This window comes from Canis lupus, chromosome 6, assembly GCF_048164855.1.
Source record: "Canis lupus baileyi chromosome 6, mCanLup2.hap1, whole genome shotgun sequence".
NCBI lineage: Eukaryota > Metazoa > Chordata > Mammalia > Carnivora > Canidae > Canis > Canis lupus.
The window spans coordinates 80,564,177-80,571,313 of record NC_132843.1 but is presented as its reverse complement, the minus strand read 5'-3'; the positions used below and the strand labels follow the sequence as shown (position 1 = coordinate 80,571,313).

Sequence of the window (7,137 nt, the reverse complement as noted above, 5' to 3'; positions counted from 1 at the left end):
TTAGAGCCGTCACAGGGGAGACTCCGGGAGCCCCCGCTCCTTCCGCCGGTGCAGATGCTGTGAAAGACGCCCTCCACCAACCGGGAAGCGGCCCCTGCAGATACGGACGCTGCCAGCGACTCGTCCCGGGCTGAGCAGCCTTCGGAAAGAAGTCTCTCGTTGCTTCTTACTTATTTATTATTATTATTATTTCTCAGAGTAAGCTCTACACCCACGTGGGGCGTCAAGTCACGACCCCGAGGATTAAGAGTTGCGCGCTCTCCCAGCGGGGCCATCCATGCGCCCCTAAGATTGCTGATCGCAGGCCACCCGGTCTACGGTGTGTTCATAGGAGCCCAAACAGACTGAGGTACACGGGCTGCTGGGAGGGGTGCTGGGGGCCTGGGGTGCAGCCCACGGGCGGAGGGGCCTACATACCGTGGGAGACGCCGGCGGTGGTGGCGGAAACATCAGGGAGCTGGCACGCCCGGCACAGTGCGGGGAATGGTGTGGCCGGCGGGCTACAGCACCCAAGGGCTCCAAGGGCAAATCAAGGAGCCGGGGTCTCCTCCCGAGTGCACTGACGCTCGGCGGGTGCCAAGTGGGGAGCGGGAGGGGCTCAGCGTTTAGGAGGGACCCTCCGGTTGGCAGTGGCGGTGACACGCACGGTGGAGGCTGGAGCTCATCGTAGGGTCTGCACACAGGGAGCGTCGCGTTGCACCGGCGTCCACCCTCCCGCACACGGACGTCCACACGGGCTCGGGCGTCGTCCGGCACACCTGTACCCTTGCGTCGTTCACACCGAGTTACTCACGCGCGAACCTGCCCGCACGGGACTTCCCGTGGCCCACACGCACCTCACATCCGTGTAAATGCACCTGCACGCAGGCCCCTCTCCCCGGAGCCCGCCGCCTCGCCCGCCCATCCCCCGGGCTTCTCGTCCAGGCTTCTAGCGGCAGATGGGATCCGAGCCCTGGGAGGAACTGTCCTCTCCGTGGAGCACGCGTGTGCTAAAGAGCTCTCCCTGCCTCGAGTGATCTTGCACACATCAGAGGATGCATTAAAGTCTGAACAACCAGACGTGGCTGGAGACGGTGTGGGAACAGGGTAGCAGACCTGCAAGGGGGCACCAGCCGCGGGGCCTCCACCTGCCCACGGGGGGCGGGGGGCTGCGAGCGTGGGCCAGTCTGCTTCCCGGGGCTACCCCAGGGTGACCGTGGCCTCCTGCCCAGGCGCTGCATCCCGGACCTCCCTGGGAGTAGGGGTGAGTGTAGCTCTTGACGGGAACGTCGTATCGTCGGACCCGTCTCGGGGGGAGAAGCACTGGTTGAGTCAGAGCTGACTTCCCGTGTTTGTGGAGTGTCTACACCAAACATCCAGATGTTTGGGGGCCAAACTGGATACAGATTGCCGGAATCTGATTCTTTCCTGGAAAGTAGCTGAGGTTTCAGGCCCAGAGTTTTTTCACACCGTCCGGGCCCTTTTCTACTTACTTTTTGACGTACGGGTTCTGACGCTGAGTTGACCCGTCGCACAGTCCTGCGAGATCATCCTGCTGTTTATTCTAGGAGACTTCCCGTCCCCCTCTAAGGGAGGCTTATCAGCAGCGCTCACTCCCACATCTCCCTCCTCCTGGTCCCATAAACCCAGTCCAGCCCACCGTCTACACTTGGTGTACTCTCATTTCTCATTTTCTATCCCCAAGATTTTCTTTTCTCCCTGCCCCCACGTCCATGGGCCCAGATGTCCAGGCAGGGAGTGAACACTCTTCATTCGGCTCTCACCCTAGCCAACATCTGGATGCTACGCGACAGCTGGCATCGGCACTGCTCTCCTGGCCCTCGCTTTGCTTGCTTCGGCTCTCTGTTTTTTAGACCTTTTTTCTTGGGTTTTCTGCGGTTTCTCTATGAGAAGTCTGCGTGTGAATTTCAGTCCCTTTTCCGCTTGGGCACTTCCTGGGGCCCTTGACTCTGTGGGTTGATGGTCCCTCTTCAGCTCTGAATATCAGCCCCGGATATCTCAGTCTTCATTTCTTCAAATATCACCTCTACCCTTTCAGCTCTTTTTTCTTACTGTATTTTTTTAAAAAAAGATTTTATTTATTTATTCATGAGAGACCCAGAGAGAGAGGCAGAGACACAGACAGAGGGAGAAGCAGGCTCCCTGCGGGGACCCTGATGCGGGACTCGATCCCGGGACCCCAGGATCACACCCTGAGCCAGAGGCAGACACTCAACCGCTGAGCCCCGCAGGGGTCCCTTTTTCTTACTTTAATTCCAATTAAATAGATATTTTCTTCTCACTCTTTCCTCTGGGTCTCTTCCTCTGTGTTCGCATTTGCCAAGTGTTTGCCGCTCTGCACCAGATCCTTTCTTCTGAACGATCCTCTGCTTCATTGGTTCCTCTTCTGCTGTGTGAAGCTCGTGGCAAAGTCTGCCCACTGAATTCTTTTTTTTTTTTAAGATTTATTTATTTATTTATGATAGTCACAGAGAGAGAGAGAGGGGCAGAGACACAGCAGGAGGGAGAAGCAGGCTCCATGTAGGGAGCCCGACGTGGGACTTGATCCCGGGACCCCAGGATCACGCTCTGGGCCAAAGGCAGGTGCCAAACCACTGAGCCACCCGGGGATCCCCTGCCCACTGAATTCTTATTTTCCATTATTGTATTTATCACTTACAAGCGTTACATTTCATTCCTTCAAAAAGTATCACATGGTTCTTTCTGTAGTTTTCAGTCCCCTGCTCAAATTTCCAAGGGTGGCTTTTTATCAGCCCGCACATGGCAGGTGGGCTGGTACGTGGCATGTGCTGCTCTCACGCCCGGAGCGCCCGTGGGTCTCTCTCTTTTATGTGTCGTTCCTGCCCGTTCCTGTCCGTGGGATCTCGTCTCCTCCCACGTCTGATTTTCTCCTGTGATGTGCTAAGGACGGTCCTTGGCAGACTGGAGGGGAGTTTGGGTCCTTCCGCAGGCTGCCGGGCGTCACCGAGCGGGGCGTCTTAATTCAAGTTCAGGCTCTAAGTTCTGTAATCAGGGAATGAAAGAGACCAGACAGCCCTCCAGTCCCGTTGTGAAATGCATTCAAAGGATGACACCATAGTTTAAAACAATAAATAGTTTATCACAGTCCTGCTTCGGTGGGCTCTGGGCATTGACTTCGATTTCCTTGACCGAGGGAGGCTGCCAAAGGGGTAGAGGTGCTGTACTCAGTTGCTCAGCAGTATCCCCCTGATGAATAAACGCCGCCAGGACACAGGCGCCTTCACTTCCAGATCTGTGTCTGCAGGTTTTTCTTGCCACGTTTTGGCCGAGGGCCTCCTCATTATCTGATCAGGTCTTTGATGCTGTTAGGATGACTTTGTACGGGATCCCCGGGTGGCTCAGTGGTTTAGCGACTGCCTTCGGCCCAGGGTGTGATCTTGGAGTCCTGGGATCAAGTCCCACGTCAGGCTCCCTGCACGGAGCCTGCTTCTCCCTCTGCCTGTGTCTCTGCCCTCCCCCCCCTCTCTCTGTCTATCATGAATAAATAAATAAACTCTTTAAAAAAAAAAAAGATGATTTTGTAGTAGTAGGGTCCCTGGCTGGCTCAGTCAGAGGAGCAGCCTGTGCCTCTTGATGTCAGGATCCTGAGTTCGAGCCCCACACTGGGTGTACAGATGACTTAAATAAATAAAACTTAAAAAAAAAAAAGAGATGATTTTGTATTTCATCAAGCTTTTCTTAGTTGTCTTCAGTGGGAGGATGGATCTTCACTACTTGATTTCCCTTTACTAAAAATGGATCTTCCCGTTTTGGCCTGTGCGTACTTGGCCACCCACAGCCCCGCGGCCGTGACCAGGAAGGTGTCCTGGAGCTGTGACCTGGTGCTGGGAGAGCCAGAGCAGTGACACTTCTCACCAACTCTGAGATCACAGGTCGCAGGTCTGGCTCTGGTCTTCACTCTTCCCCAAACTTCTTTTAGTTTAGGGTTGTTTTTTTTTTTTTTTTTTTTTTTCCCCTAGGAGTCAGGGAGGATGGTCACGGCTTTGTTTCGGGGGAGAGGGGGGAGGCTCCTCTTGTACGTTGTGCACTTGTGCACTGGTTGAGACCTAGCGTGGCTGTTGTGAAGCTGTGGGGGGCAGGTGAGGGGGCCTTTATGCTTTGTTGCTCCGACTGCTTCATGAGGCCAGCCGAGGCCCCGGGGAAATGATGGGTCACTTAGCACAGCTGATTCTTTGGATGCACCGAGATCAGCACCGACCACACGAACAGGTTCAGCTGGCCTGAGCGTCCTGGGAAGTCTTGGTGTGATGCACAGTCAGGGTCCAGAAAGGGGAGGAAGAGTCTGTGAGGGGAAGTTGTGTTTAAACTCAGCCTCCCCATCCGCAGGCCGTTGAACACATTGCTTCTTTGGTTTAATCAATGATTCCGGGGGCCGAGCATGACTTCTTCAGAGCCTACGTTGATCAAAACGGATGGAAGAACTGGGACAAAGGGTGAGGTTTGATGCCGAGCGGGCCCCAGGGCTGTCCGGGGTGCCTCCCTTCACAGCTGCCTTCAGACATCAGGTGGGAGAGGGTTAAGGCGCCCACACGTCCCACCGGGCTGCTCACAGCCAGCCTGGCCATTATAAATGGTCATGCCCGCGTTATGCTCGCAAGCTCCCGGGGAGTGCAGTAATTAATCCTGGCAGGAACTTCATTAATCTTGATTTAGTGCCCAATGCACTTGCATCGCCTTCCCCCTTCCCCTTCATGTTTCCAGCCAGTGAAAGGGGCAGAGAAGGCTGTTCATGCCTGGCGATGGCTCGCTGCGCGGCGGGGAGGTCTGGTTCTTTCAGCTGCGTGGAGCCTCAGGTGCCTCATCCCGCTCTGGAGCCAGTAGCTCACTGGGTGCGAAAGGACAGTCGGCGCTGTAGGGGTTAACGACTTAAGCGCCCGAGTCGCCCGCTTTTCTATTAGCCGCAACCCCATTCTCTCTGGAGGTCCCCGAGCTTCTAGAATGACAGCATGTCCTCAGTTCCTTCACCATCTGCTCCAGAGTTCTTCGAGGTGGAGTCCCCCACGGGACCTGACAACCTGCAGGGGAGCTAAATTCTAACATCCCAGCATCACCCTAAACACGGAGAGCCCTCCCCCCACAACCTCTGGCTCACAGCGCGGGGCTGTCCTCGGGGTCTGCCTCCTTTCTGGGGCTGCTCCAGGCCCATCCCCCTCAGGAGCACGGTCACGTGTGTCTGAGGGTGAGTGTCAGCCGGTCAATGCTGGGGGCGAGTGTGACTCCAGTGTTCGCTGGGGCTGAGACTGCAAGGCTTGTAGTCATCAGACCTTCTCCTCCCACATCAACCAGGAAAGCTGTCCCCAGGCAGGTGGCCGTGCTTCAGTTATACCCCCCAATCTGAGGTCCGGGGCTCCTGGGTAAGTAGACTGCGTGAGGGGAGCACGTCTGTGTCTTTCCATTCAACCGTGGTTCTTTTATTTATTATTTATTTATTTATTTATTTATTTATTTATTTATTTATTTACTTACTTATTTATTTATTCAACTGTGGTTCTTAAAATCTATTAAAGGTAAGGATTAAACCTCAACTAATATTTTTATTTTTTTATTTTTTATTTTTTTTAAAGATTTTATTTATTTATTCCTGATAGAGAGAGAGAGAGACACAGAAACACAGGCAGAGGGAGAAGCCGGCTCCATACCAGGATCCTGACGCGGGACTCGATTCCAGGACTTTAGGATCGTGCCCTGGGCCAAAGGCAGGTGCTAAACCGCTGAGCCACCCAGGGATCCCCCTCAACTCGTATTTTTAAATGGTGTCTTACCACGCAATTTAACGCAAAATGTAAAGAGATACAACGACTTGGGGTAGTTACGTGACTCACAATATCTAATTTTGCATTCGTAGTGATAGTTCCGTGGCCTGTGTGGAATTAATGTACTCCCAACTTGTTCTTGGAGCTCAAGACTTCCCGAATCACCAACGGGTTCCAAAATCTCCAGACGGTTGACAGAAATGAGGCCCCTGACCACCACATCCTCTTCCTCCACTCAGCCGTTCTCCCTCACATCCTTTCTACCTGATTTAACTCTTTTTGGCTTCTGCTTCAAGAAAGACACGTGGCTTCCAAGTGAAAGCCGTGAGGTTTCCCAGGTGCCCCTCAGCAGCGCCTTGACTCCCTTCTTGGCGGAGACGCCCCGCCGTGGTAGGTGGGGCTGGGACCCAGACAGGCCCAAGCCCAGGCCTGGCTCTGCCCTCGGCAGCCCCGAGCTCTTCCGCTGGTTCTTAGCCCGTTTCCTTTGAGAGTTGGGAGAGTGCTGCCCGCCTCTCAGAAACGCTCCCGGGGAAGGACCATGATGCCCGTCAAGGACCCGGCACGTGGTGAGCACGCGACAGATGGCGGTTGTCCTCATGACATTTTCCCCGAATTCACGGCTCCTCTTTATTTATACCAGAATCTCTAAACCTTGCAAATCTAGGCAAAGATTCTACCTCTAAGCGCCGCTAGCAGCCTCCCTCCACAGCAAACTACCCACAGAATAAAGTCGGAACCCACGTTCTACTTTGGCCCTTGTCTGAGGCACGTGCCGTGAACTTTGTAAACCGCTTCTACGTGTCTCACTCGGTGTACCTCCCAGACCCCTCCCGAGAGTTCCAGACCACACTGGAAAGAGATTTTTTTTTTTTTAATTTTTATTTATGATAGTCACACACAGAGAGAGAGGCAGAGACACAGGCAGAGGGAGAAGCAGGCTCCATGCACCAGGAGCCCGATGTGGGACTCGATCCTGGGTCTCCAGGATCGCGCCCTGGGCCAAAGGCAGGCGCCAAACCGCTGCGCCACCCGGGGATCCCTGGAAAGAGATTTAAAGCCGCGTCAGGCGTTCTCGCCACAGTTGGTAGGTGTGTGTCTGAGGCTACACGGGGGCGAGCATGTAAGCGGATGATTGTTTACACGCGTCTGTGGGCAGGAGGGGCCGCTGTCCGAGATGCAGCCCACACCTTCATACTCGGGGGAGCTCGCGGTCTCCTGCCTTTATTCTGTTCCCGTGTTGTCGGCCTGCCTCAGTTTCACTGCCAGCCCCTTGTGAACGGCATCTGGGCCCGTCCAGCCGTCGGAGGGCTGGAGGGGCCTTTCTTCCTTCGCCCCAGGAGGCCTCTCTGGTAGCACCCGGGTC

General features: G+C 54.8%; 1 long non-coding RNA gene across 1 annotated transcript; it reads left to right on the top strand.

Annotated features, from left to right (window-relative positions):
• Positions 1 to 3,798: 3,798 nt before the first annotated feature.
• On the top strand, positions 3,799 to 6,600 carry LOC140634814 (uncharacterized). The gene is made up of 4 exons (XR_012032194.1): positions 3,799 to 3,900; positions 4,348 to 4,454; positions 4,723 to 5,200; positions 5,308 to 6,600. It is a non-coding gene; the product is annotated as an uncharacterized lncRNA (long non-coding RNA).
• Positions 6,601 to 7,137: the final 537 nt, after the last annotated feature.